The sequence below is a fragment of the Dermacentor variabilis genome, chromosome 10 (genome assembly GCF_050947875.1).
Source record: "Dermacentor variabilis isolate Ectoservices chromosome 10, ASM5094787v1, whole genome shotgun sequence".
Lineage (NCBI taxonomy): Eukaryota > Metazoa > Arthropoda > Arachnida > Ixodida > Ixodidae > Dermacentor > Dermacentor variabilis.
The window spans coordinates 113,783,113-113,807,836 of NC_134577.1; the positions used below are offsets into that span (position 1 = coordinate 113,783,113).

At 49.8% G+C, this 24,724-nt stretch overlaps 12 non-coding genes and 25 pseudogenes across 12 annotated transcripts; all 37 read right to left on the reverse strand.

Moving 5' to 3' along the window:
* Positions 1–65: 65 nt before the first annotated feature.
* LOC142562409 (5S ribosomal RNA) lies at positions 66–184 on the reverse strand (annotated as a pseudogene).
* Positions 185–700: 516 nt separating this feature from the next.
* Positions 701–819, reverse strand: LOC142561114 (5S ribosomal RNA). Its single transcript, XR_012823642.1, has one exon. It is a non-coding gene; the product is annotated as a 5S ribosomal RNA (ribosomal RNA).
* A 517-nt stretch (positions 820–1,336) lies between these two features.
* Positions 1,337–1,455, reverse strand: LOC142562953 (5S ribosomal RNA). Its single transcript, XR_012824262.1, has one exon. It is a non-coding gene; the product is annotated as a 5S ribosomal RNA (ribosomal RNA).
* A 521-nt stretch (positions 1,456–1,976) lies between these two features.
* On the reverse strand, positions 1,977–2,094 carry LOC142562529 (5S ribosomal RNA; annotated as a pseudogene).
* A 517-nt stretch (positions 2,095–2,611) lies between these two features.
* Positions 2,612–2,730, reverse strand: LOC142562410 (5S ribosomal RNA; annotated as a pseudogene).
* Positions 2,731–3,248: 518 nt separating this feature from the next.
* On the reverse strand, positions 3,249–3,367 carry LOC142561014 (5S ribosomal RNA). Its single transcript, XR_012823546.1, has one exon. It is a non-coding gene; the product is annotated as a 5S ribosomal RNA (ribosomal RNA).
* A 516-nt stretch (positions 3,368–3,883) lies between these two features.
* LOC142562411 (5S ribosomal RNA) lies at positions 3,884–4,002 on the reverse strand (annotated as a pseudogene).
* Positions 4,003–4,521: 519 nt separating this feature from the next.
* Positions 4,522–4,640, reverse strand: LOC142561015 (5S ribosomal RNA). The gene has a single exon (XR_012823547.1). It is a non-coding gene; the product is annotated as a 5S ribosomal RNA (ribosomal RNA).
* Positions 4,641–5,157: 517 nt separating this feature from the next.
* LOC142562399 (5S ribosomal RNA) lies at positions 5,158–5,276 on the reverse strand (annotated as a pseudogene).
* A 518-nt stretch (positions 5,277–5,794) lies between these two features.
* Positions 5,795–5,913, reverse strand: LOC142561058 (5S ribosomal RNA). The gene has a single exon (XR_012823589.1). It is a non-coding gene; the product is annotated as a 5S ribosomal RNA (ribosomal RNA).
* A 517-nt stretch (positions 5,914–6,430) lies between these two features.
* LOC142561951 (5S ribosomal RNA) lies at positions 6,431–6,549 on the reverse strand (annotated as a pseudogene).
* Positions 6,550–7,065: 516 nt separating this feature from the next.
* On the reverse strand, positions 7,066–7,184 carry LOC142561704 (5S ribosomal RNA; annotated as a pseudogene).
* Positions 7,185–7,710: 526 nt separating this feature from the next.
* Positions 7,711–7,829, reverse strand: LOC142562389 (5S ribosomal RNA; annotated as a pseudogene).
* A 518-nt stretch (positions 7,830–8,347) lies between these two features.
* LOC142561856 (5S ribosomal RNA) lies at positions 8,348–8,466 on the reverse strand (annotated as a pseudogene).
* A 525-nt stretch (positions 8,467–8,991) lies between these two features.
* LOC142561721 (5S ribosomal RNA) lies at positions 8,992–9,110 on the reverse strand (annotated as a pseudogene).
* A 692-nt stretch (positions 9,111–9,802) lies between these two features.
* On the reverse strand, positions 9,803–9,921 carry LOC142562240 (5S ribosomal RNA; annotated as a pseudogene).
* Positions 9,922–10,439: 518 nt separating this feature from the next.
* Positions 10,440–10,558, reverse strand: LOC142562236 (5S ribosomal RNA; annotated as a pseudogene).
* Positions 10,559–11,075: 517 nt separating this feature from the next.
* On the reverse strand, positions 11,076–11,194 carry LOC142560990 (5S ribosomal RNA). The gene has a single exon (XR_012823522.1). It is a non-coding gene; the product is annotated as a 5S ribosomal RNA (ribosomal RNA).
* Positions 11,195–11,712: 518 nt separating this feature from the next.
* Positions 11,713–11,831, reverse strand: LOC142561809 (5S ribosomal RNA; annotated as a pseudogene).
* Positions 11,832–12,348: 517 nt separating this feature from the next.
* Positions 12,349–12,467, reverse strand: LOC142561515 (5S ribosomal RNA). The gene has a single exon (XR_012823805.1). It is a non-coding gene; the product is annotated as a 5S ribosomal RNA (ribosomal RNA).
* Positions 12,468–12,985: 518 nt separating this feature from the next.
* Positions 12,986–13,104, reverse strand: LOC142562947 (5S ribosomal RNA). Its single transcript, XR_012824257.1, has one exon. It is a non-coding gene; the product is annotated as a 5S ribosomal RNA (ribosomal RNA).
* Positions 13,105–13,621: 517 nt separating this feature from the next.
* LOC142562948 (5S ribosomal RNA) lies at positions 13,622–13,740 on the reverse strand. Its single transcript, XR_012824258.1, has one exon. It is a non-coding gene; the product is annotated as a 5S ribosomal RNA (ribosomal RNA).
* Positions 13,741–14,256: 516 nt separating this feature from the next.
* Positions 14,257–14,375, reverse strand: LOC142562121 (5S ribosomal RNA; annotated as a pseudogene).
* Positions 14,376–14,892: 517 nt separating this feature from the next.
* LOC142561722 (5S ribosomal RNA) lies at positions 14,893–15,011 on the reverse strand (annotated as a pseudogene).
* A 518-nt stretch (positions 15,012–15,529) lies between these two features.
* LOC142562870 (5S ribosomal RNA) lies at positions 15,530–15,648 on the reverse strand. The gene has a single exon (XR_012824181.1). It is a non-coding gene; the product is annotated as a 5S ribosomal RNA (ribosomal RNA).
* Positions 15,649–16,165: 517 nt separating this feature from the next.
* LOC142561256 (5S ribosomal RNA) lies at positions 16,166–16,284 on the reverse strand (annotated as a pseudogene).
* A 519-nt stretch (positions 16,285–16,803) lies between these two features.
* On the reverse strand, positions 16,804–16,922 carry LOC142561059 (5S ribosomal RNA). The gene has a single exon (XR_012823590.1). It is a non-coding gene; the product is annotated as a 5S ribosomal RNA (ribosomal RNA).
* A 515-nt stretch (positions 16,923–17,437) lies between these two features.
* Positions 17,438–17,556, reverse strand: LOC142562425 (5S ribosomal RNA; annotated as a pseudogene).
* Positions 17,557–18,074: 518 nt separating this feature from the next.
* LOC142562393 (5S ribosomal RNA) lies at positions 18,075–18,193 on the reverse strand (annotated as a pseudogene).
* Positions 18,194–18,707: 514 nt separating this feature from the next.
* LOC142561762 (5S ribosomal RNA) lies at positions 18,708–18,826 on the reverse strand (annotated as a pseudogene).
* A 527-nt stretch (positions 18,827–19,353) lies between these two features.
* On the reverse strand, positions 19,354–19,472 carry LOC142561526 (5S ribosomal RNA). The gene has a single exon (XR_012823807.1). It is a non-coding gene; the product is annotated as a 5S ribosomal RNA (ribosomal RNA).
* Positions 19,473–19,995: 523 nt separating this feature from the next.
* Positions 19,996–20,114, reverse strand: LOC142562482 (5S ribosomal RNA; annotated as a pseudogene).
* Positions 20,115–20,633: 519 nt separating this feature from the next.
* Positions 20,634–20,752, reverse strand: LOC142562557 (5S ribosomal RNA; annotated as a pseudogene).
* Positions 20,753–21,679: 927 nt separating this feature from the next.
* On the reverse strand, positions 21,680–21,798 carry LOC142562559 (5S ribosomal RNA; annotated as a pseudogene).
* Positions 21,799–22,316: 518 nt separating this feature from the next.
* On the reverse strand, positions 22,317–22,435 carry LOC142562568 (5S ribosomal RNA; annotated as a pseudogene).
* Positions 22,436–22,950: 515 nt separating this feature from the next.
* Positions 22,951–23,069, reverse strand: LOC142562368 (5S ribosomal RNA; annotated as a pseudogene).
* A 519-nt stretch (positions 23,070–23,588) lies between these two features.
* Positions 23,589–23,707, reverse strand: LOC142561963 (5S ribosomal RNA; annotated as a pseudogene).
* Positions 23,708–24,724: the final 1,017 nt, after the last annotated feature.

The following is a 24,724-nucleotide window of genomic DNA, read 5'->3' on the forward strand; positions in this document are numbered from 1 at the left end:
ACGTTGTGCAAATGAAAAAAAACAAGACGTCACAGAAGCACGCAATAAAAAAGCAAAAAGAACGGTGCAATCAGCACTCGGTGTTCCCAGGTGGTCTCCCTCCCAATTACTGACCGAGCCCAATGCTGCTTAGCTTCGGGGATTGGACGAGAACCGGCGTATTCAGCATGGTATGGCCGATGGCGAGAATGTGCTGTTTACGACTGCACCTGTATCGTGCTGCTATGTTGTTCAGTCGCCGAATGTATCGCTACAGCACGTACGCCGCAGTCTTTCCGTGAACAATACACGCACGCGTCGTGTACGTTGATCACTCCGTTTGTTGTTGTTCGCTGCATGCGTGCGTGCTAGTGCTCACAAAAAGAAGAGGGCGAGCGCCACATTTTGCGCGCGTTGCAGCCCACAAGGTGCCACTTTATTGATGCGTTGTCATTGAGCTGTATGCGGGTGTGATAAGTAAGTGGTTAGAAGCTTGTCCGACTAAATTTTGCATCATTACGTATACCGCTTACCACCGTCATCATTCCGCGTACAATATCGTGTAGTGGCCTGAATATTGTTGGTGTTACACTTCGGCGTTGGCTCTACCAGCAGGCTCCAGTTGAACGTAAGTTACAGTAAATGCAAGCACCCACACGTTGTGCAAATGAAAAAAAAGAAGACGTCACAGAAGCACGCAATAAAAAAGCAAAAAGAACGCTGCCATCAGCACTCAGTGTTCCCAGGTGGTCTCCCTCCCAAGTACTGACCGAGCCCAATGCTGCTTAGCTTCGGGGATCGGACGAGAACCGGCGTATTCAGCATGGTATGGCCGATGGCAAGAATGTGGTGTTAACGACTGCACCTGTATCGTGCTGCTATGTTGTGCAGTCGCCGAATGTATTGCTACAGCACGTACGCGGCAGTCTTTCCGTGAACAATACACGCACGCGTCGTGTACGTTGATCACTCCGTTTATTGTTGTTCGCTGCATGCGTGCGTGCTAGAGCTCACAAAACAGAAGAGGGCGAGCGCCACATTTTGCGCGCGTTGCAGCCCACAAGGTGCCACTTTATTGATGCGTTGTCATTGAGCTGTATGCGGGTGTGATAAGTAAGCGGTTAGAAGGTTGTCCGACTAAATTTTGCATCATTACGTATACCGTTACCACTGTCATCATTCCGCGTACAATATCGTGTAGTGGCCTGAATATTGTTGGTGTTACACTTCGGCGTTGGCTCTACCAGCAGGCTCCAGTTGAACGTAAGTTACAGTAAATGCAACCACCCACACGTTGTGCAAATGAAAAAAAAAACAAGACGTCACAGAAGCACGCAAAAAAAAGCATATAGAACGGTGCCATCAGCACTCGGTGTTCCCAGGTGGTCTCCCTCCCAAGTACTGACCGAGCCCAGTGCTGCTTATCTTCGGGGATCGGACGAGAACCGGCGTATTCAGCATGGTATGGCCGATGGCGAGAATGTGCTGTTTGCGACTGCACCTGTATCGTGCTGCTATGTTGTGCGGTCGCCGAATGTATTGCTACAGCACGTACGCGGCAGTCTTTCCGTGAACAATACACGCACGCGTCGTGTACGTTGATCACTCCGTTTGTGGTTGTTCGCTGCATGCGTGCGTGCTAGTGCTCACAAAAACAAGAGGGCGAGCGCCACATTTTGCTCGCGTTGCAGCCCACAAGGTGCCACTTTATTGATGCGTTGTCATTGAGCTGTATGCGGGTGTGATAAGTAAGCGGTTAGAAGCTTGTGCGACTAAATTTTGCATCATTACGTATACCGCTTACCACCGTCATCATTCCGCGTACAATATCGCGTAGTGGCCTGAATATTGTTGGTGTTACACTTCGCCGTTGGCCCTACCAGCAGGCTCCAGTTGAACGTAAGTTACAGTAAATGCAACCACCCACACGTTGTGCAAATGAAAAAAAAAAACAAGACGTCACAGAAGCACGCAATAAAAAAGCAAAAAAAAACCGGTGCCATCAGCACTCGGTGTTCCCAGGTGGTCTCCTTCCCAAGTACTGACCGAGCCCAATGTTGCTTAGCTTCGGGAACGGACGAGAACCGGCGTATTCAGCAAGGTATGGCCGATGGCGAGAATGTGCTGTTTACGACTGCACCTGTATCGTGCTGCTATGTTGTGCAGTCGCCGAATGTATTGCTACAGCACGTACGCGGCAGTCTTTCCGTGAACAATACAGGCACGCGTCGTGTACGTTGATCACTCCGTTTGTGGTTGTTCGCTGCATGCGTGCGTGCTAGTGCTCACAAAAACAAGAGTGGGAGCGCCACATTTTGCGCGCGTTGCAGCCCACAAGGTGCCACTTTATTGATGCGTTGTCATTGAGCTGTATGCGGGTGTGATAAGTAAGCGGTTAGAAGCTTGTTAGACTAAATTTTGCATCATTACGTATACCGCTTACCACCGTCATCATTCCGCGTACAATATCGTGTAGTGGCCTGAATATTGTTGGTGTTACACTTCGGCGTTGGCTCTACCAGCAGGCTCCAGTTGAATGTAAGTTACAGTAAATGCAACCACCCACACGTTGTGCAAATGAAAAAAAAACAAGACGTCACAGAAGCACGCAATAAAAAAGCAAAAAGAACGGTGCAATCAGCACTCGGTGTTCCCAGGTGGTCTCCCTCCCAATTACTGACCGAGCCCAATGCTGCTTAGCTTCGGGGATTGGACGAGAACCGGCGTATTCAGCATGGTATGGCCGATGGCGAGAATGTGCTGTTTACGACTGCACCTGTATCGTGCTGCTATGTTGTTCAGTCGCCGAATGTATCGCTACAGCACGTACGCGGCAGTCTTTCCGTGAACAATACACGCACGCGTCGTGTACGTTGATCACTCCGTTTGTGGTTGTTCGCTGCATGCGTGCGTGCTAGTGCTCACAAAAACAAGAGTGCGAGCGCCACATTTTGCGCGCGTTGCAGCCCACAAGGTGCCACTTTATTGATGCGTTGTCATTGAGCTGTATGCGGGTGTGATAAGTAAGCGGTTAGAAGCTTGTGCGACTCAATTTTGCATCATTACGTATACTGCTTACCACCGTCATAATTCCGCGTACCATATCGTGTAGTGGCCTGAATATTGTTGGTGTTACACTTCGGCGTTGGCTCTACCAGCAGGCTCCAGTTGAACGTAAGTTACAGTAAATGCAACCACCCACACCTTAAGCAAATGAAAAAAAAAACAAGACGTCACAGAAGCACGCAATAAAAAAGCAAAAAGAACGGTGCCATCAGCACTCGGTGTTCGCAGGTGGTCTCCCTCCCAAGTACTGACCGAGCCCAATGCTGCTTAGCTTCGGGGATCGGACGAGAACCGGCGTATTCAGCATGGTATGGCCGATGGCGAGAATGTGCTGTTTACGACTGCACCTGTATCGTGCTGCTATGTTGTGCAGTCGCCGAATGTATTGCTACAGCACGTACGCGGCAGTCTTTCCGTGAACAATACAGGCACGCGTCGTGTACGTTGATCACTCCGTTTGTGGTTGTTCGCTGCATGCGTGCGTGCTAGTGCTCACAAAAACAAGAGTGGGAGCGCCACATTTTGCGCGCGTTGCAGCCCACAAGGTGCCACTTTATTGATGCGTTGTCATTGAGCTGTATGCGGGTGTGATAAGTAAGCGGTTAGAAGCTTGTTAGACTAAATTTTGCATCATTACGTATACCGCTTACCACCGTCATCATTCCGCGTACAATATCGTGTAGTGGCCTGAATATTGTTGGTGTTACACTTCGGCGTTGGCTCTACCAGCAGGCTCCAGTTGAATGTAAGTTACAGTAAATGCAACCACCCACACGTTGTGCAAATGAAAAAAAACAAGACGTCACAGAAGCACGCAATAAAAAAGCAAAAAGAACGGTGCAATCAGCACTCGGTGTTCCCAGGTGGTCTCCCTCCCAATTACTGACCGAGCCCAATGCTGCTTAGCTTCGGGGATTGGACGAGAACCGGCGTATTCAGCATGGTATGGCCGATGGCGAGAATGTGCTGTTTACGACTGCACCTGTATCGTGCTGCTATGTTGTTCAGTCGCCGAATGTATCGCTACAGCACGTACGCCGCAGTCTTTCCGTGAACAATACACGCACGCGTCGTGTACGTTGATCACTCCGTTTGTGGTTGTTCGCTGCATGCGTGCGTGCTAGTGCTCACAAAAACAAGAGTGCGAGCGCCACATTTTGCGCGCGTTGCAGCCCACAAGGTGCCACTTTATTGATGCGTTGTCATTGAGCTGTATGCGGGTGTGATAAGTAAGCGGTTAGAAGCTTGTGCGACTCAATTTTGCATCATTACGTATACTGCTTACCACCGTCATAATTCCGCGTACAATATCGTGTAGTGGCCTGAATATTGTTGGTGTTACACTTCGGCGTTGGCTCTACCAGCAGGCTCCAGTTGAACGTAAGTTACAGTAAATGCAACCACCCACACCTTAAGCAACTGAAAAAAAAAAACAAGACGTCACAGAAGCACGCAATAAAAAAGCAAAAAGAACGGTGCCATCAGCACTCGGTGTTCGCAGGTGGTCTCCCTCCCAAGTACTGACCGAGCCCAATGCTGCTTAGCTTCGGGGATCGGACGAGAACCGGCGTATTCAGCATGGTATGGCCGATGGCGAGAATGTGCTGTTTACGACTGCACCTGTATCGTGCTGCTATGTTGTGCAGTCGCCGAATGTATTGCTACAGCACGTACGCGGCAGTCTTTCCGTGAACAATACAGGCACGCGTCGTGTACGTTGATCACTCCGTTTGTGGTTGTTCGCTGCATGCGTGCGTGCTAGTGCTCACAAAAACAAGAGGGCGAGGGCCACATTTTGCGCGCGTTGCAGCCCACAAGATGCCACTTTATTGATGCGTTGTCATTGTGCTGTATGCGGGTGTGATAAGTAAGCGGTTAGAAGCTTGTGCGACTAAATTTTGCATCATTACGTATACCGCTTACCACCGTCATCATTCCGCGTACAATATCGTGTAGTGGCCTGAATATTGTTGGTGTTACACTTCGGCGTTGGCTCTACCAGCAGGCTCCAGTTGAACGTAAGTTACAGTAAATGCAACCACCCACACGTTGTGCAAATGAAAAAAAAACAAGACGTCACAGAAGCACGCAATAAAAAAGCAAAACGAACGGTGCGATCAGCACTCTGTGTTCCCAGGTGGTCTCCCTCCCAAGTACTGACCGAGCCCAATGCTGCTTAGCTTCGGGGATCGGACGAGAACCGGCGTATTCAGCATGGTACGGCCGATGGCAAGAATGTGCTGTTTACGACTGCACCTGTATCGTGCTGCTATGTTGTGCAGTCACCGAATGTATTGCTACAGCACGTACGCGGCAGTCTTTCCGAGAAAAATACACGCACGTGTCGTGTACGTTGATCACTCCGTTTGTGGTTGTTCGCTGCATGCGTGCGTACTAGTGCTCACAAAAACAAGAGGGCGAGCGCCACATTTTGCTCGCGTTGCAGCCCACAAGGTGCCACTTTATTGATGCGTTGTCATTGAGCTGTATGCGGGTGTGATAAGTAAGCGGTTAGAAGCTTGTGCGACTAAATTTTGCATCATTACGTATACCGCTTACCACCGTCATCATTCCGCGTACAATATCGTGTAGTGGCCTGAATATTGTTGGTGTTACATTTCGGCGTTGGCTCTACCAGCAGGCTCCAGTTGAACGTAAGTTACAGTAAATGCAACCACCCACACGTTGTGCAAATGAAAAAAAAAACAAGACGTCATAGAAGCACGCAATAAAAAAGCAAAAAGAACGGTGCCATCAGCACTCGGTGTTCCCAGGTGGTCTCCCTCCCAAGTACTGACCGAGCCCAATGCTGCTTAGCTTCGGGGATCGGACGAGAACCGGCGTATTCAGCATAGTATGGCCGATGGCAAGAATGTGCTGTTTATGAATGCACCTGTATCGTGCTGCTATGTTGTGCAGTCGCCGAATGTATTGCTACAGCACGTACGCGGCAGTCTTTCCGAGAAAAATACACGCACGCGTCGTGTACGTTGATCACTCCGTTTGTGGCTGTTCGCTGCATGCGTGCGTGCTAGTGCTCACAAAAACAAGAGGGCGAGGGCCACATTTTGCGCGCGTTGCAGCCCACAAGGTGCCACTTTATTGATGCGTTGTCATTGAGCTGTATGCGGGTGTGATAAGTAAGCGGTTAGAAGCTTGTGCGACTAAATTTTGCATCATTACGTATACCGCTTACCACCGTCATCATTCCGCGTACAATATCGTGTAGTGGCCTGAATATTGTTGGTGTTACACTTCGGGGTTGGCTCTACCAGCAGGCTCCAGTTGAACGTAAGTTACAGTAAATGCAACCACCCACACGTTGTGCAAATGAAAAAAAAACAAGACGTCACAGAAGCACGCAATAAAAAAGCAAAACGAACGGTGCCATCAGCACTCTGTGTTCCCAGGTGGTCTCCCTCCCAAGTACTGACCGAGCCCAATGCTGCTTAGCTTCGGGGATCCGACGAGAACCGGCGTATTCAGCATGGTATGGCCGATGGCAAGAATGTGCTGTTTACGACTGCACCTGTATCGTGCTGCTATGTTGTGCAGTCACCGAATGTATTGCTACAGCACGTACGCGGCAGTCTTTCCGTGAACAATACACGCACGTGTCGTGTACGTTGATCACTCCGTTTGTGGTTGTTCGCTGCATGCGTGCGTACTAGTGCTCACGAAAACAAGAGGGCGAGCGCCACATTTTGCGCGCGTTGCAGCCCACAAGGTGCCACTTTATTGATGCGTTGTCATTGAGCTGTATGCGGGTGTGATACGTAAGCGGTTAGAAGCTTGTGCGACAAAATTTTGCATCATTACGTATACCGCGTACCACCGTCATCATTCCGCGTACAATATCGTGTAGTGGCCTGAATATTGTTGGCGTTACACTTCGGCGTTGGCTCTACCAGCTGGCTCCAGTTGAACGTAAGTTACAGTAAATGCAACCACCCACACGTTGTGCAAATGAAAAAAAGAAAGACGTCACAGAAGCACGCAATTAAAAAGCAAAAAGAACGGTGCCATCAGCACTCGGTGTTCCCAGGTGGTCTCCCTCCCAAGTACTGACCGATCCCAATGCTGCTTAGCTTCGGGGATCGGACGAGAACCGGCGTATTCAGCATGGTATGGCCGATGGCGAGAATGTGCTGTTTACGACTGCACCTGTATCGTGCTGCTATGTTGTGCAGTCGCCGAATGTATTGCTACAGCACGTACGCGGCAGTCTTTCCGTGAACAATAAACAATACACGCACGCGCCGTGTACGTTGATCACTCCGTTTGTGGTTGTTCGCTGCATGCGTGCGTGCTAGTGCTCACAAAAACAAGAGGGCGAGGGCCACATTTTGCGCGCGTTGCAGCCCACAAGGTGCCACTTTATTGATGCATTGTCATTGTGCTGTATGCGGGTGTGATAAGTAAGCGGTTAGAAGCTTGTGCGACTAAATTTTGCATCATTACGTATACCGCTTACCACCGTCATCATTCCGCGTACAATATCGTGTAGTGGCCTGAATATTGTTGGTGTTACACTTCGGCGTTGGCTCTACCAGCAGGCTCCAGTTGAACGTAAGTTACAGTAAATGCAACCACCCACACGTTGTGCAAATGAAAAAAAAAAACAAGACGTCACAGAAGCACGCAATAAAAAAGCAAAAAGAACGGTGCCATCAGCACTCGGTGTTCCCAGGTGGTCTCCGTCCCAAGTACTGACCGATCCCAATGCTGCTTAGCTTCGGGGATCGGACGAGAACCGGCGTATTCAGCATGGTATGGCCGATGGCGAGAATGTGCTGTTTACGACTGCACCTGTATCGTGCTGCTATGTTGTGCAGTCACCGAATGTATTGCTACAGCACGTACGCGGCAGTCTTTCCGAGAACAATACACGCACGTGTCGTGTACGTTGATCACTCCGTTTGTGGTTGTTCGCTGCATGCGTGCGTACTAGTGCTCACAAAAACAAGAGGGCGAGCGCCACATTTTGCTCGCGTTGCAGCCCACAAGGTGCCACTTTACTGATGCGTTGTCATTGAGCTGTATGCGGGTGTGATAAGTAAGCGGTTAGAAGCTTGTGCGACTAAATTTTGCATCATTACGTATACCGCTTACCACCGTCATCATTCCGCGTACAATATCGTGTAGTGGCCTGAATATTGTTGGTGTTACACTTCGGCGTTGGCTCTACCAGCAGGCTCCGGTTGAACGTAAGTTACAGTAAATGCAACCACCCACACGTTGTGCAAATGAAAAAAAAAACAAGACGTCACAGAAGCACGCAATAAAAAAGCAAAAAGAACGGTGCCATCAGCACTCCGTGTTCCCAGGTGGTCTCCCTCCCAAGTACTGACCGAGCCCAATGCTGCTTAGCTTCGGGGATCGGACGAGAACCGGCGTATTCAGCATAGTATGGCCGATGGCAAGAATGTGCTGTTTATGAATGCACCTGTATCGTGCTGCTATGTTGTGCAGTCGCCGAATGTATTGCTACAGCACGTACGCGGCAGTCTTTCCGTGAACAATAAACAATACACGCACGCGTCGTGTACGTTGATCACTCCGTTTGTGGTTGTTCGCTGCATGCGTGCGTGCTAGTGCTCACAAAAACAAGACTGCGAGCGCCACATTTTGCGCGCGTTGCAGCCCACAAGGTGCCACTTTATTGATGCGTTGTCATTGAGCTGTATGCGGGTGTGATAAGTAAGCGGTTAGAAGCTTGTGCGACTAAATTTTGCATCATTACGTATACCGCTTACCACCGTCATCATTCCGCGTACAATATCGTGTAGTGGCCTGAATATTGTTGGTGTTACACTTCGGCGTTGGCTCTACCAGCAGGCTCCAGCTGAACGTAAGTTACAGTAAATGCAACCACCCACACCTTATGCAAATGAAAAAAAAAACAAGACGTCAGAGAAGCACGCAATAAAAAAGCAAAAAGAACGGTGCCATCAGCACTCGGTGTTCCCAGGTGGTCTCCCTCCCAAGTACTGACCGAGCGCAATGCTGCTTAGCTTCGGGGATCGGACGAGAACCGGCGTATTCAGCATGGTATGGCCGATGGCGAGAATTTGCTGTTTACGACTGCACCTGTATCGTGCTGCTATGTTGTGCAGTCGCCGAACGTAATGCTACAGCACGTACGCGGCAGTCTTTCCGTGAACAATACACGCACGCGTCGTGTACGTTGATCACACCGTTTGTGGTTGTTCGCTGCATGCGTGCGTCCTAGTGCTCACAAAAACAAGAGGGCGAGCGCCACATTTTGCGCGCGTTGCAGCCCACAAGGTGCCACTTTATTGATGCGTTGTCATTGAGCTGTATGCGGGTGTGATAAGTAAGCGGTTAGAAGCTTGTGCGACTAAATTTTGCATCATTACGTATACCGCTTACCACCGTCATCATTCCGCGTACAATATCGTGTAGTGGCCACATTTTTCGCGCGTTGCAGCCCACAAGGTGCCAATTTATTGATGCGTTGTCATTGAGCTGTATGCGGGTGAGATAAGTAAGCGGTTAGAAGCTTGTGCGACTAAATTTTGCATCATTACGTATAACGCTTACCACCGTCATCATTCCGCGTACAAGATTGTGTAGTGGCCTGAATATTGTTGGTGTTACACTTCGGCGTTGGCTCTACCAGCAGGCTCCAGTTGAACGTAAGTTACAGTAAATGCAACCACCCACACGTTGTGCAAATGAAAAAAAAAAAAACAAGACGTCACAGAAGCATGCAATAAAAAAGCAAAAAGAACGGTGCCATCAGCACTCGTTGTTCCCAGGTGGTCTCCCTCCCAAGTACTGACCGAGCCCAATGCTGCTTAGCTTCAGGGATCGGACGAGAACCGGCCTATTCAGCATGGTATGGCCGATGGCAATGATGTGCTGTTTACGACTGCACCTGTATCGTGCTGCTATGTTGTGCAGTCGCCGAATGTGTTGCTACAGCACGTACGCGGCAGTCTTTCCGTGAACAATACACGCACGCGTCGTGTACGTTGATCACGCCTTTTGTGGTTGTTCGCTGCATGCGTGCGTGCTAGTGCTCACAAAAACAAGAGGGCGAGCGCCACATTTTGCGAGCGTTGCAGCCCACAAGGTGCCACTTTATTTTTGCGTTGTCATTCAGCTGTATGCGGGTGTGATAAGTAAGCGGTTAGAAGCTTGTGCGACTAAATTTTGCATCATTACGTATAGCGCTTACCACCGTCATCATTCCGCGTACAATATCGTGTAGTGGCCTGAATATTGTTGGTGTTACACTTCGGCGTTGGGTCTACCAGCAGGCTCCAGTTGAACGTAAGTTACAGTAAATGCAACCACCCACACGTTGTGCAAATGAAAAAAAAAACAAGACGTCACAGAAGCACGCAATAAATAAGCAAAAAGAACGGTGCCATCAGCACTCGGTGTTCCCAGGTGGTCTCCCTCCCAAGTACTGACAGAGCCCAATGCTGCTTAGCTTCGGGGATCGGACGAGAACTGGCGTATTCAGCATGGTATCGCCGATGGCAAGAATGTGCTGTTTACGACTGCACCTGTATCGTGCTGCTATGTTGTGCAGTCGCCGAATGTATTGCTACAGCACGTACGCGGCAGTCTTTCCGTGAACAATACACGTACGCGTCGTGTACGTTGATCACTCTGTTTGTGGTTGTTCGCTGCAAGCGTGCGTGCTAGTGCTCACAAAAACAAGAGGGCGAGCGCCACATTTTGCGCGCGTTGCAGCCCACAAGGTGCCACTTTATTGATGCGTTGTCATTGAGCTGTATGCGGGTGTGATAAGTAAGCGGTTAGAAGCTTGTGCGACTAAATTTTGCAACATTACGTATACCGCTTACCACCGTTATCATTCCGCGTACAATATCGTGTAGTGGCCTGAATATTGTTGGTGTTACACTTCGGCGTTGGCTCTACCAGCAGGCTCCTGTTGAACGTAAGTTACAGTGAATGCAACCACCCACACGTTGTGCAAATGAAAAAAAAACAAGACGTCACAGGAGCACGCAATAAAAAACCAGAACGAACGTTGCCATCAGCACTCGGTGTTCCCAGGTGGTCTCCCTCCCAAGTACTGACCGAGCCCAATGCTGCTTAGCTTCGGGGATCGGACGAGAACCGGCGTATTCAGCATGGTATCGCCGATGGCAAGAATGTGCTGTTTACGACTGCTCCTGTATCGTGCTGCTATGTTGTGCAGTCGCCGAATGTATTGCTACAGCACGTACGCGGCAGTCTTTCCGTGAACAACACACGCACGCGTCGTGTACGTTGATCACTCCGTTTGTGGTTGTTCGCTGCATGCGTGCGTGCTAGCGCTCACAAAAACAAGAGGGCGAGCGCCACATTTTGCGCGCGTTGCAGCCCACAAGGTGCCACTTTATTGATGCGTTGTCATTGAGCTGTATGCGGGTGTGATAAGTAAGCGGTTAGAAGCTTGTGCGACTAAATTTTGCATCATTACGTATACCGCTTACCACCGTCATCATTCCGCGTACAATATCGTGTAGTGGCCTGAATATTGTTGGTGTTACACTTCGGCGTTGGCTCTACCAGCAGGCTCCAGTTGAACGCAAGTTACAGTAAATGCAACCACCCACACGTTGTGCAAATGAAAAAAAAAACAAGACGTCACAGAAGCACGCAATAAAAAAGCAAAAAGAACGGTGCCATCAGCACTCTGTGTTCCCAGGTGGTCTCCCTCCCAAGTACTGACCGAGCCCAATGCTGCTTAGCTTCGGGGATCGGACGAGAACCGGCGTAATCAGCATGGTATGGCCGATGGCACGAATGTGCTGTTTACGACTGCTCCTGTATCGTGCTGCTATGTTGTGCAGTCGCCGAATGTATTGCTACAGCACGTACGCGGCAGTCTTTCCGTGAACAACACACGCAGGCGTCGTGTACGTTGATCACTCCGTTTGTGGTTGTTCGCTGCATGCGTGCGTGCTAGCGCTCACAAAAACAAGAGGGCGAGCGCCACATTTTGCGCGCGTTGCAGCCCACAAGGTGCCACTTTATTGATGCGTTGTCATTGAGCTGTATGCGGGTGTGATAAGTAAGCGGTTAGAAGCTTGTGCGACTAAATTTTGCATCATTACGTATACCGCTTACCACCGTTATCATTCCGCGTACAATATCGTGTAGTGGCCTGAATATTGTTGGTGTTACACTTCGGCGTTGGCTCTACCAGCAGGCTCCAGTTAAACGTAAGTTACAGTAAATGCAACCACCCACACGTAGTACAAATGAAAAAAAAACAAGACGTCACAGAAGCACGCAATAAAAAAGCAAAAAGAACGGTGCCATCAGCACTCGGTGTTCCCAGGTGGTCTCCCTCCCAAGTACTGACCGAGCCCAATGCTGCTTAGCTTCGGGGATCGGACGAGAACCGGCGTATTCAGCATGGTATGGCCGATGGCGAGAATGTGCTCTTTACGACTGCACCTGTATCGTGCTGCTATGTTGTGCAGTCGCCGAATGTATTGCTACAGCACGTACGCGGCAGTCTTTCCGTGAACAATACACGCACGCGTCGTGTACGTTGATCACTCCGTTTGTGGTTGTTCGCTGCATGCGTGCGTGCTAGCGCTCACAAAAACAAGAGGGCGAGCGCCACATTTTGCGCGCGTTGCAGCCCACAAGGTGCCACTTTATTGATGCGTTGTCATTGAGCTGTATGCGGGTGTGACAAGTAAGCGGTTAGAAGCTTGTGCGACTAAATTTTGCATCATTACGTATACCGCTTACCACCGTCATCATTCCGCGTACAATATCGTGTAGTGGCCTGAATATTGGTGGTGTTACACTTCGGCGTTGGCTCTACCAGCAGGCTCCAGTTGAACGTAAGTTACAGTAAATGCAACCACCCACACGTTGTACAAATGAAAAAAAAAACAAGACGTCACAGAAGCACGCAATAAAAAAGCAAAAAGAACGGTGCCATCAGCACCCGGGTTTCCCAGGTGGTCTCCCTCCCAAGTACTGACCGAGCCCAATGCTGCTTAGCTTCGGGGATCGGACGAGAACCGGCGTATTCAGCATGGTATGGCCGATGGCGAGAATGTGCTGTTTACGACTGCATCTGTATCGTGCTGCTATGTTGTGCAGTCGCCGAATGTATTGCTACAGCACGTACGCGGCAGTCTTTCCGTGAACAATACACGCACGCGTCGTGTACGTTGATCACTACGTTTGTGGTTGTTCGCTGCATGCGTGCGTGCTAGTGCTCACAAAAACAAGAGGGCGAGCGCCACATTTTGCGGGCGTTGCAGCCCACAAGGTGCCACTTTATTGATGCGTTGTCATTGAGCTGTATGCGGGTGTGATAAGTAAGCGGTTAGAAGCTTGTGCGACTAAATTTTGCATCATTACGTATACCGCTTACCACCGTCATCATTCCGCGTACAATATCGTGTAGTGGCCTGAATATTGTTGGTGTTACACTTCGGCGTTGGCTCTACCAGCAGGCTCCAGTTGAACGCAAGTTACAGTAAATGCAACCACCCACACGTTGTGCAAATGAAAAAAAAACAAGACGTCACAGAAGCACGCAATAAAAAAGCAAAAAGAACGGTGCCATCAGCACCCGGGTTTCCCAGGTGGTCTCCCTCCCAAGTACTGACCGAGCCCAATGCTGCTTAGCTTCGGGGATCGGACGAGAACCGGCGTATTCAGCATGGTATGGCCGATGGCGAGAATGTGCTGTTTACGACTGCATCTGTATCGTGCTGCTATGTTGTGCAGTCGCCGAATGTATTGCTACAGCACGTACGCGGCAGTCTTTCCGTGAACAACACACGCAGGCGTCGTGTACGTTGATCACTCCGTTTGTGGTTGTTCGCTGCATGCGTGCGTGCTAGCGCTCACAAAAACAAGAGGGCGAGCGCCACATTTTGCGCGCGTTGCAGCCCACAAGGTGCCACTTTATTGATGCGTTGTCATTGAGCTGTATGCGGGTGTGATAAGTAAGCGGTTAGAAGCTTGTGCGACTGAATTTTGCATCATTACGTATACCGCTTACCACCGTTATCATTCCGCGTACAATATCGTGTAGTGGCCTGAATATTGTTGGTGTTACACTTCGGCGTTGGCTCTACCAGCAGGCTCCAGTTAAACGTAAGTTACAGTAAATGCAACCACCCACACGTAGTACAAATGAAAAAAAAAAAGACGTCACAGAAGCACGCAATAAAAAAGCAAAAAGAACGGTGCCATCAGCACCCGGTGTTCCCTGGTGGTCTCCCTCCCAAGTACTGACCGAGCCCAATGCTGCTTAGCTTCGGGGATCGGACGAGAACCGGCGTATTCAGCATTGTATGGCCGATGGCGAGAATGTGCTGTTTACGACTGCACGTGTATCGTGCTGCTATGTTGTGCAGTCGCCGAATGTATTGCTACAGCACGTACGCGGCAGTCTTTCCGTGAACAATACACGCACGCGTCGTGTACGTTGATCACTACGTTTGTGGTTGTTCGCTGCATGCGTGCGTGCTAGTGCTCACAAAAACAGGAGGGCGAGCGCCACATTTTGCGGGCGTTGCAGCCCACAAGGTGCCACTTTATTGATGCGTTGTCATTGAGCTGTATGCGGGTGTGATAAGTAAGCGGTTAGAAGCTTGTGCGACTAAATTTTGCATCATTACGTATACCGCTTACCACCGTCATCATTCCGCGTACAATATCGTGTAGTGGCCTGAATATTGTTGGTGTTACACTTCGGCGTTGGCTCTACCAGCAGGCTCCAGTTGAACGTAAGTTACAGTAAATGCAACCACCCACACGTTGTACAAATGAAAAAAAAACAAGACGTCACAGAAGCACGCAATAAAAAAGCAAAAAGAACGGTGCCATCAGCACTCGGTGTTCCCAGGTGGTCTCCCTCCCAAGTACTGACCGAGCGCAATGCTGCTTAGCTTCGGGGATCGGACGAGAACCGGCGTATTCAGCATGGTATGGCCGATGGCGAGAATGTGCTGTTTACGACTGCACCTGTATCGTGCTGCTATGTTGTGCAGTCGCCGAATGTATTGCTACAGCACGTACGCGGCAGTCTTTCCGTGAACAATACACGCACGCGTCGTGTACGTTGATCACTACGTTTGTGGTTGTTCGCTGCATGCGGGCGTGCTAGTGCTCACAAAAACAAGAGGGCGAGCGCCACATTTTGCGGGCGTTGCAGCCCACAAGGTGCCACTTTATTGATGCGTTGTCATTGAGCTGTATGCGGGTGTGATAAGTAAGCGGTTAGAAGCTTGTGCGACTAAATTTTGCATCATTACGTATACCGCTTACCACCGTTATCATTCCGCGTACAATATCGTGTAGTGGCCTGAATATTGTTGGTGTTACACTTCGGCGTTGGCTCTACCAGGAGGCTCCAGTTGAACGTAAGTTACAGTAAATGCAACCACCCACACGTTGTACAAATGAAAAAAAAAACAAGACGTCACAGAAGCACGCAATAAAAAAGCAAAAAGAACGGTGCCATCAGCACTCGGTGTTCCCAGGTGGTCTCCCTCCCAAGTACCGACCGAGCCCAATGCTGCTTAGCTTCGGGGATCGGACGAGAACCGGTGTATTCAGCATGGTATGGCCGATGGCGAGAATGTGCTCTTTACGACTGCACCTGTATCGTGCTGCTATGTTGTGCAGTCGCCGAATGTATTGCTACAGCACGTACGCGGCAGTCTTTCCGTGAACAATACACGCACGCGTCGTGTACGTTGATCACTACGTTTGTGGTTGTTCGCTGCATGCGTGCGTGCTAGTGCTCACAAAAACAAGAGGGCGAGCGCCACATTTTGCGGGCGTTGCAGCCCACAAGGTGCCACTTTATTGATGCGTTGTCATTGAGCTGTATGCGGGTGTGATAAGTAAGCGGTTAGAAGCTTGTGCGACTAAATTTTGCATCATTACGTATACCGCTTACCACCGTTATCATTCCGCGTACAATATCGTGTAGTGGCCTGAATATTGTTGGTGTTACACTTCGGCGTTGGCTCTACCAGCAGGCTCCAGTTAAACGTAAGTTACAGTAAATGCAACCACCCACACGTTGTACAAATGAAAAAAAAACAAGACGTCACAGAAGCACGCAATAAAAAAGCAAAAAGAACGGTGCCATCAGCACCCGGTGTTCCCTGGTGGTCTCCCTCCCAAGTACTGACCGAGCCCAATGCTGCTTAGCTTCGGGGATCGGACGAGAACCGGCGTATTCAGCATGGTATGGCCGATGGCGAGAATGTGCTGTTTACGACTGCACGTGTATCGTGCTGCTATGTTGTGCAGTCGCCGAATGTATTGCTACAGCACGTACGCGGCAGTCTTTCCGTGAACAATACACGCACGCGTCGTGTACGTTGATCACTACGTTTGTGGTTGTTCGCTGCATGCGTGCGTGCTAGTGCTCACAAAAACAAGAGGGCGAGCGCCACATTTTGCGGGCGTTGCAGCCCACAAGGTGCCACTTTATTGATGCGTTGTCATTTAGCTGTATGCGGGTGTGATAAGTAAGCGGTTAGAAGCTTGTGCGACTAAATTTTGCATCATTACGTATACCGCTTACCACCGTTATCATTCCGCGTACAATATCGTGTAGTGGCCTGAATATTGTTGGTGTTACACTTCGGCGTTGGCTCTACCAGCAGGCTCCAGTTAAACGTAAGTTACAGTAAATGCAACCACCCACACGTTGTGCAAATGAAAAAAAAAAACAAGACGTCACAGGAGCACGCAATAAAAAACCAGAACGAACGGTGCCATCAGCACTCGGTGTTCCCAGGTGGTCTCCCTCCCAAGTACTGACCGAGCCCAATGCTGCTTAGCTTCGGGGATCGGACGAGAACCGGCGTATTCAGCATAGTATGGCCGATGGCAAGAATGTGCTGTTTACGACTGCACCTGTATCGTGCTGCTATGTTGTGCAGTCGCCGAATGTATTGCTACAGCACGTACGCGGCAGTCTTTCCGTGAACAATACACGCACGCGTCGTGTACGTTGATCACTACGTTTGTGGTTGTTCGCTGCATGCGTGCGTGCTAGTGCTCACAAAAACAAGAGGGCGAGCGCCACATTTTGCGGGCGTTGCAGCCCACAAGGTGCCACTTTATTGATGCGTTGTCATTGAGCTGTATGCGGGTGTGATAAGTAAGCGGTTAGAAGCTTGTGCGACTAAATTTTGCATCATTACGTATACCGCTTACCACCGTCATCATTCCGCGTACAATATCGTGTAGTGGCCTGAATATTGTTGGTGTTACACTTCGGCGTTGGCTCTACCAGCAGGCTCCAGTTGAACGTAAGTTACAGTAAATGCAACCACCCACACGTTGTGCAAATGAAAAAAACAAGACGTCACAGAAGCACGTAGTAAAAAAGGAAAAAGAACGGTGCCATCAGCACCCGGTGTTCCTAGGTGGTCTCCATCCCAAGTACTGACCGAGCCCAATGCGGCTTAGCTTCGGGGATCGGACGAGAACCGGCGTATTCAGCATGGTATGGCCGATGGCGAGAATGTAGTGTTTACGACTGCTCCTGTATCGTGCTGCTATGTTGTGCAGTCGCCGAATGTATTGCTACAGCACGTACGCGGCAGTCTTTCCGTGAACAATACACGCACGCGTCGTGTACGTTGATCACTCCGTTTGTGGTTGTTCGCTGCGTGCGTGCGTGCTAGTGCTCACAAAAACAAGGGGGCGAGTGCCACATTTTGCGCGCGTTGCAGTCCACAAGGTGCCACATTATTGATGCGTTGTCATTGAGCTGTATGCGGGTGTGATAAGTAAGCGGTTAGAAGCTTGTGCGACACAATTTTGCATCATTACGTATACCGCTTACCACCGTCATCATTCCGCGTACAATATCGTGTAGTGGCCTGAATATTGTTGGTTTTACAATTCGGCGTTGGCTCTACCAGCAGGCTCCAGTTGAACGTAAGTTACAGTAAATGCAACCACTTACACGTTGTGCAAATGAAAAAAAAAACAAGACGTCACAGAAGCAAGTAATAAAAAAGCAAAAAGAACGGTGCCATCAGCATTCGGTGTTCCCAGGTGGTCTCCCTCCCAAGTACTGACCGAGCCTAATGCTGCTTAGCTTCGGGAATCGGACGAGAACCGGCGTATTCAGCATGGTATGGCCGATGGCGAGAATGTGCTGTTTACGACTGCACCTGTATCGTGCTGCTATGTTGTGCAGTCGCCGAATGTATTGCTACAGCACGTACGCGGCAGTCTCTCCGTGAACAATACACGCACGCGTCGTGTACGTTGATCACTCCGTTTGTGGTTGTTCGCTGCATGCGTGCGTGCTAGTGCTCACAAAAACAAGATGCCGAGCGCCACATTTCGCGCGTTGCAGCCCACAAGGTGCCACTTTATTGATGCGTTGTCATTGAGCTGTATGCGGGTGTGATAAGTGAGCGGTTAGAAGCTTGTGCGACTAAATTTTGCATCATTACGTATACCGCTTACCACCGTCATCATTCCGCGTACAATATCGTGTAGTGGCCTGAATATTGTTGGTGTTACACTTCGGCGTTGGCTCTACCAGCAGGCTCCAGTTGAACGTAAGTTACAGTAAATGCAACAACCCACACGTTGTGCAAATGAAAAAGAACAAGACGTCACAGAAGCACGCAATAAAAAAGCAAAAAGAACGGTGCCATCAGCACTCGGTGTTCCCAGGTGGTCTCCCTCCCAAGTACTGACCGAGCCCAATGATGCTTAGCTTCGGGGATCGGACGAGAACCGGCGTATTCAGCATAGTATGGCCGATGGCAAGAATGTGCTGTTTACGACTGCACCTGTATCGTGCTGCTATGTTGTGCAGTCGCCGAATGTATTGCTACAGCACGTACGCGGCAGTCTTTCCGTGAACAATACACGCACGCGTCTTGTACGTTGATCACTTCGTTTGTGGTTGTTCGCTGCGTGCGTGCGTGCTAGTGCTCACAAAAACAAGAGGGCGAGCGCCACATTTTGCGCGCGTTGCAACCCACAAGGTGCCACTTTATTGATGCGTTGTCATTGAGCTGTATGCGGGTGTGATAAGTAAGCGGTAGGAAGCTTGTGCGACTAAATTTTGCATCATTACGTATACCGCTTACCACCGTCATCATTCTGCGTACAATATCGTATAGTGGCCTGAATATTGTTGGTGTTACACTTCGGCGTTGGCTCTACCAGCAGGCTCCAGTTGAACGTAAGTTACAGTAAATGCAACCACCCACATGTAGTGCAAATGAAAAAAAACAAAACAAAAAGAAGACGTCACAGAAGCACGCAATAAAAAAGCAAAAAGAACGGTGCCATCAGCACTCGGTGTTCCCAGGTGGTCTCCCTCCCAAGTACTGACCGAGCCCAATGCTGCTTAGCTTCGGGGATCGGACGAGAACCGGCGTATTCAGCATGGTATGGCCGATGGCGAGAATGTGCTGTTTACGACTGCACCTGTATCGTGCTGCTATGTTTTGCAGTCGCCGAATGTATTGCTACAGCATACAGCACGTACGCGGCAGTCTTTCCGTGAACAATACACGCACGCGTCGTGTACGTTGATCACTCCGTTTGTGTTTGTTCGCTGCATGCGTGCGTGCTAGTGCTCACAAAAACAAGAGGGTGAGCGCCACATTTTGCGCACGTTGCAGCCCACAAGGTGCCACTTTATTGATGCGTTGTCATTGAGCTGTATGCGGGTGTGATAAGTGAGCGGTTAGAAGCTTGTGCGACTAAATTTTGCATCATTACGTATACCGCTTACCACCGTCATCATTCTGCGTAAAATATCGTGTAGTGGCCTGAATATTGTTGGTGTTACACTTCGGCGTTGGCTCTACCAGCAGGCTCCAGTTGAACGTAAGTTACAGTAAATGCAACCACCCACACGTTGTGCAAATTAAAAAAAACAAGACGTCACAGAAGCACACAATAAAAAAGCAAAAAGAACGGTGCCATCAGCACTCGGTGTTCCCAGGTGGTCTCCCTCCCAAGTACTGACAGAACCCAACGCTGCGTAGCTTCGGGGATCGGACGAGAACCGGCGTATTCAGCATGGTATGGCCGATGGCAAGAATGTGCTGTTTACGACTGCACATGTATCGTGCTGCTATGTTGTGCAGTCGCCGAATGTATTGCTACAGCACGTACGCGGCAGCCTTTCCGTGAACAATACACGCACGCGTCGTGTACGTTGATCACTCCGTTTGTGGTTGTTCGCTGCATGCGTGCGTGCTAGCGCTCACAAAAACAAGAGGGCGAGCGCCACATTTTGCGCGCGTTGCAGCCCACAAGGTGCCACTTTATTGGTGCGTTGTCATTGAGCTGTATGCGGGTGTGATAAGTAAGCGGTAGGAAGCTTGTGCGACAAAATTTTGCATCATTACGTATACCGCTTACCACCGTCATCATTCTGCGTACAATATCGTGTAGTGGCCTGAATATTGTTGGTGTTACACTTCGGCGTTGGCTCTACCAGCAGGCTCCAGTTGAACGTAAGTTACAGTAAATGCAACCACCCACACGTTGTGCAAATGAAAAAAAAAAACAAGACGTCACAGAAGCACGCAATAAAAAAGCAAGAAGAACGGTGCCATCAGCACTCGGTGTGCCCAGGTGGTCTCCCTCCCAAGTACTGACAGAACCCAACGCTGCGTAGCTTCGGGGATCGGACGAGAACCGGCGTATTCAGCATGGTATGGCCGATGGCAAGAATGTGCTGTTTACGACTGCACATGTATCGTGCTGCTATGTTGTGCAGTCGCCGAATGTATTGCTACAGCACGTACGCGGCAGCCTTTCCGTGAACAATACACGCACGCGTCGTGTACGTTGATCACTCCGTTTGTGGTTGTTCGCTGCATGCGTGCGTGCTAGCGCTCACAAAAACAAGAGGGCGAGCGCCACATTTTGCTCGCGTTGCAGCCCACAAGGTGCCACTTTATTGATGCGTTGTCATTGAGCTGTATGCGGGTGTGATAGGAAAGCGGTTAGAAGCTTGTGCGACTAAATTTCGCATCATTACGTATACCGCTTACCACCGTCATCATTCCGCGTACAATATCGTGTAGTGGCCTGAGAGCAGAACCGGCGTATTCAGCATGGTATGGCCGATGGCAAGAATGTGCTGTTTACGACTGCACATGTATCGTGCTGCTATGTTGTGCAGTCGCCGAATGTATTGCTACAGCACGTACGCGGCAGCCTTTCCGTGAACAATACACGCACGCGTCGTGTACGTTGATCACTCCGTTTGTGGTTGTTCGCTGCATGCGTGCGTGCTAGCGCTCACAAAAACAAGAGGGCGAGCGCCACATTTTGCGCGCGTTGCAGCCCACAAGGTGCCACTTTATTGGTGCGTTGTCATTGAGCTGTATGCGGGTGTGATAAGTAAGCGGTAGGAAGCTTGTGCGACTAAATTTTGCATCATTACGTATACCGCTTACCACCGTCATCATTCTGCGTACAATATCGTGTAGTGGCCTGAATATTGTTGGTGTTACACTTCGGCGTTGGCTCTACCAGCAGGCTCCAGTTGAACGTAAGTTACAGTAAATGCAACCACCCACACGTTGTGCAAATGAAAAAAAAAAACAAGACGTCACAGAAGCACGCAATAAAAAAGCAAAAAGAACGGTGCCATCAGCACTCGGTGTGCCCAGGTGGTCTCCCTCCCAAGTACTGACAGAACCCAACGCTGCGTAGCTTCGGGGATCGGACGAGAACCGGCGTATTCAGCATGGTATGGCCGATGGCAAGAATGTGCTGTTTACGACTGCACATGTATCGTGCTGCTATGTTGTGCAGTCGCCGAATGTATTGCTACAGCACGTACGCGGCAGCCTTTCCGTGAACAATACACGCACGCGTCGTGTACGTTGATCACTCCGTTTGTGGTTGTTCGCTGCATGCGTGCGTGCTAGCGCTCACAAAAACAAGAGGGCGAGCGCCACATTTTGCTCGCGTTGCAGCCCACAAGGTGCCACTTTATTGATGCGTTGTCATTGAGCTGTATGCGGGTGTGATAGGAAAGCGGTTAGAAGCTTGTGCGACTAAATTTCGCATCATTACGTATACCGCTTACCACCGTCATCATTCCGCGTACAATATCGTGTAGTGGCCTGAATATTGTTGGTGTTACACTTCGGCGTTGGCTCTACCAGCAGGCTCCAGTTGAACGTAAGTTACAGTAAATGCAACCACCCACACGTTATGCAAATGAAAAAAAAAACAAGACGTCAAAGAAGCAAGCAATAAAAAAACAAAAAGAACGGTGCCATCAGCATTCGGTGTTCCAAGGTGGTCTCCCTCCCAAGTTCTGACCGAGCCTAATGCTGCTTAGCTTCGGGAATCGGACGAGAACCGGCGTATTCAGCATGGTATGGCAGATGGCGAGAATGTGCTGTTTACGACTGCACCTGTATCGTGCTGCTATGTTGTGCAGTCGCCGAATGTATTGCTACAGCACGTACGCGGCAGTCTTTCCGTGAACAATACACGCACGCGTCGTGTACGTTGATCACTCCTTTTGTGGTTGTTCGCTGCATGCGTGCGTGCTAGTGCTCACAAAAACAAGAGGGCGAGCGCCACATTTTGCGCGCGTTGCAGCCCACAAGGTGCCACTTTATTGATGCGTTGTCATTGAGCTGTATGCGGGTGTGATAGGAAAGCGGTTAGAAGCTTGTGCGACTAAATTTCGCATCATTACGTATACCGCTTACCACCGTCATCATTCCGCGTACAATATCGTGTAGTGGCCTGAATATTGTTGGTGTTACACTTCGGCGTTGGCTCTACCAGCAGGCTCGAGTTGAACGTAAGTTACAGTAAATGCAACCATCCACACGTTGTGCAAAAAAAAAAAACAAGACGTCACAGAAGCACGCAATAAAAAAGCAAAAAGAACGGTCCCATCAGCACTCGTTGTTCCCAGGTGGTCTCCCTCCCAAATACTGACCGAGCCCAATGCTGCTTGGCTTCGGGGATCGGACGAGAACCGGCGTATTCAGCATGGTATGGCCGATGGCGAGAATGTGGTGTTTACGACTGCACCTGTATCGTGCAGCTATGTTGTGCAGTCGCCGAATGTATTGCTACAGCACGTACACGGCAGTCTTTCCGTGAACAATACACGCACGCGTCTTGTACGTTGATCACTTCGTTTGTGGTTGTTCGCTGCGTGCGTGCGTGCTAGTGCTCACAAAAACAAGAGGGCGAGCGCCACATTTTGCGCGCGTTGCAGCCCACGAGGTGCCACTTTATTGATGCGTTGTCATTGAGCTGTATGCGGGTGTTATAAGTAAGCGGTAGGAAGCTTGTGCGACTAAATTTTGCATCATTACGTATACCGCTTACCACCGTCATCATTCTGCGTACAATATCGTGTAGTGGCCTGAATATTGTTGGTGTTACACTTCGGCGTTGGCTCTACCAGCAGGCTCCAGTTGAACGTAAGTTACAGTAAATGCAACCACCCACACGTTGTGCAAATGAAAAAAAAAAACAAGACGTCACAGAAGCACGCAATAAAAAAGCAAAAAGAACGGTGCCATCAGCACTCATTGTTCCCAGGGGGTCTCCCTCCCAAGTACTGACCGAGCCCAATGCTGCTTCGCTTCGGGGATCGGACGAGAACCGGCGTATTCAGCATGGTATGGCCGATGGCAAGAATGTGCTGTTTACGACTGCACATGTATCGTGCTGCTATGTTGTGCAGTCGCCGAATGTATTGCTGCAGCACGTACGCGGCAGCCTTTCCGTGAACAATACACGCACGCGTCGTGTACGTTGATCACTCCGTTTGTGGTTGTTCGCTGCATGCGTGCGTGCTAGCGCTCACAAAAACAAGAGGGCGAGCGCCACATTTTGCGCGCGTTGCAGCCCACAAGGTGCCACTTTATTGATGCGTTGTCATTGAGCTGTATGCGGGTGTAGCACGGCTGAATCTGCAGTCGTCACGGCGCACCAGTAATCCCGTGATCTGTTACGTCACGTTGGCTTCTGTATATTTGAACTTGCCCAACCGCAATAAACTTGTTGTTCGCCCAACTGCTGGCCTGTCTACATGGTGGCAGCGGAACCCAGCCGATATGTCGATGGCGTCCGCTCTACTACCGCCCCCGAAGTCTATGGATGCATCGCACGACCGTTGGATTGCCTGGAAAACTTGGAAAAGTGAGTTTCTGCTGTTTTCCACTGCTACGCAATTGAACAAGCAGCCAAAAGACGTTCAAGCAGCCACGTTGCTAGTTACCATAGGCGAAGAGGCTAGGAAGTCGTACAGTACCTTCAAGTTCGAGGATGCGGAAGACAGGAATGACGTTGAAGTTCTGATTAAGAAATTTGAGGAGCATTACAAGCCTGCAACGAACTTAACATTCCAAGAATTTCGTTTTGGTTCAAGGAACCAAAAAGAAGGCGAGACGTTTAACGAATGGCTAACAGAACTGCGTGTGTTAGCGAAGAACTGTGAATTTGGGGAACTTGAAGACCGCATGTTGCGTAGCAGAATTATTTTGGGCACTCAGGATAAGAGCCTACAGCAAAGACTGATCGCGGAAAACCCGACGTACCAAAAGACGGTCGATATTTGCCGCGCGCAAGAACAAGGCAAAGAGCACTTTCGTGAGATAAGTGAAGCCACGGGCGCCATCGAAGGCACCATAGTAAACGCGGTAGCAAC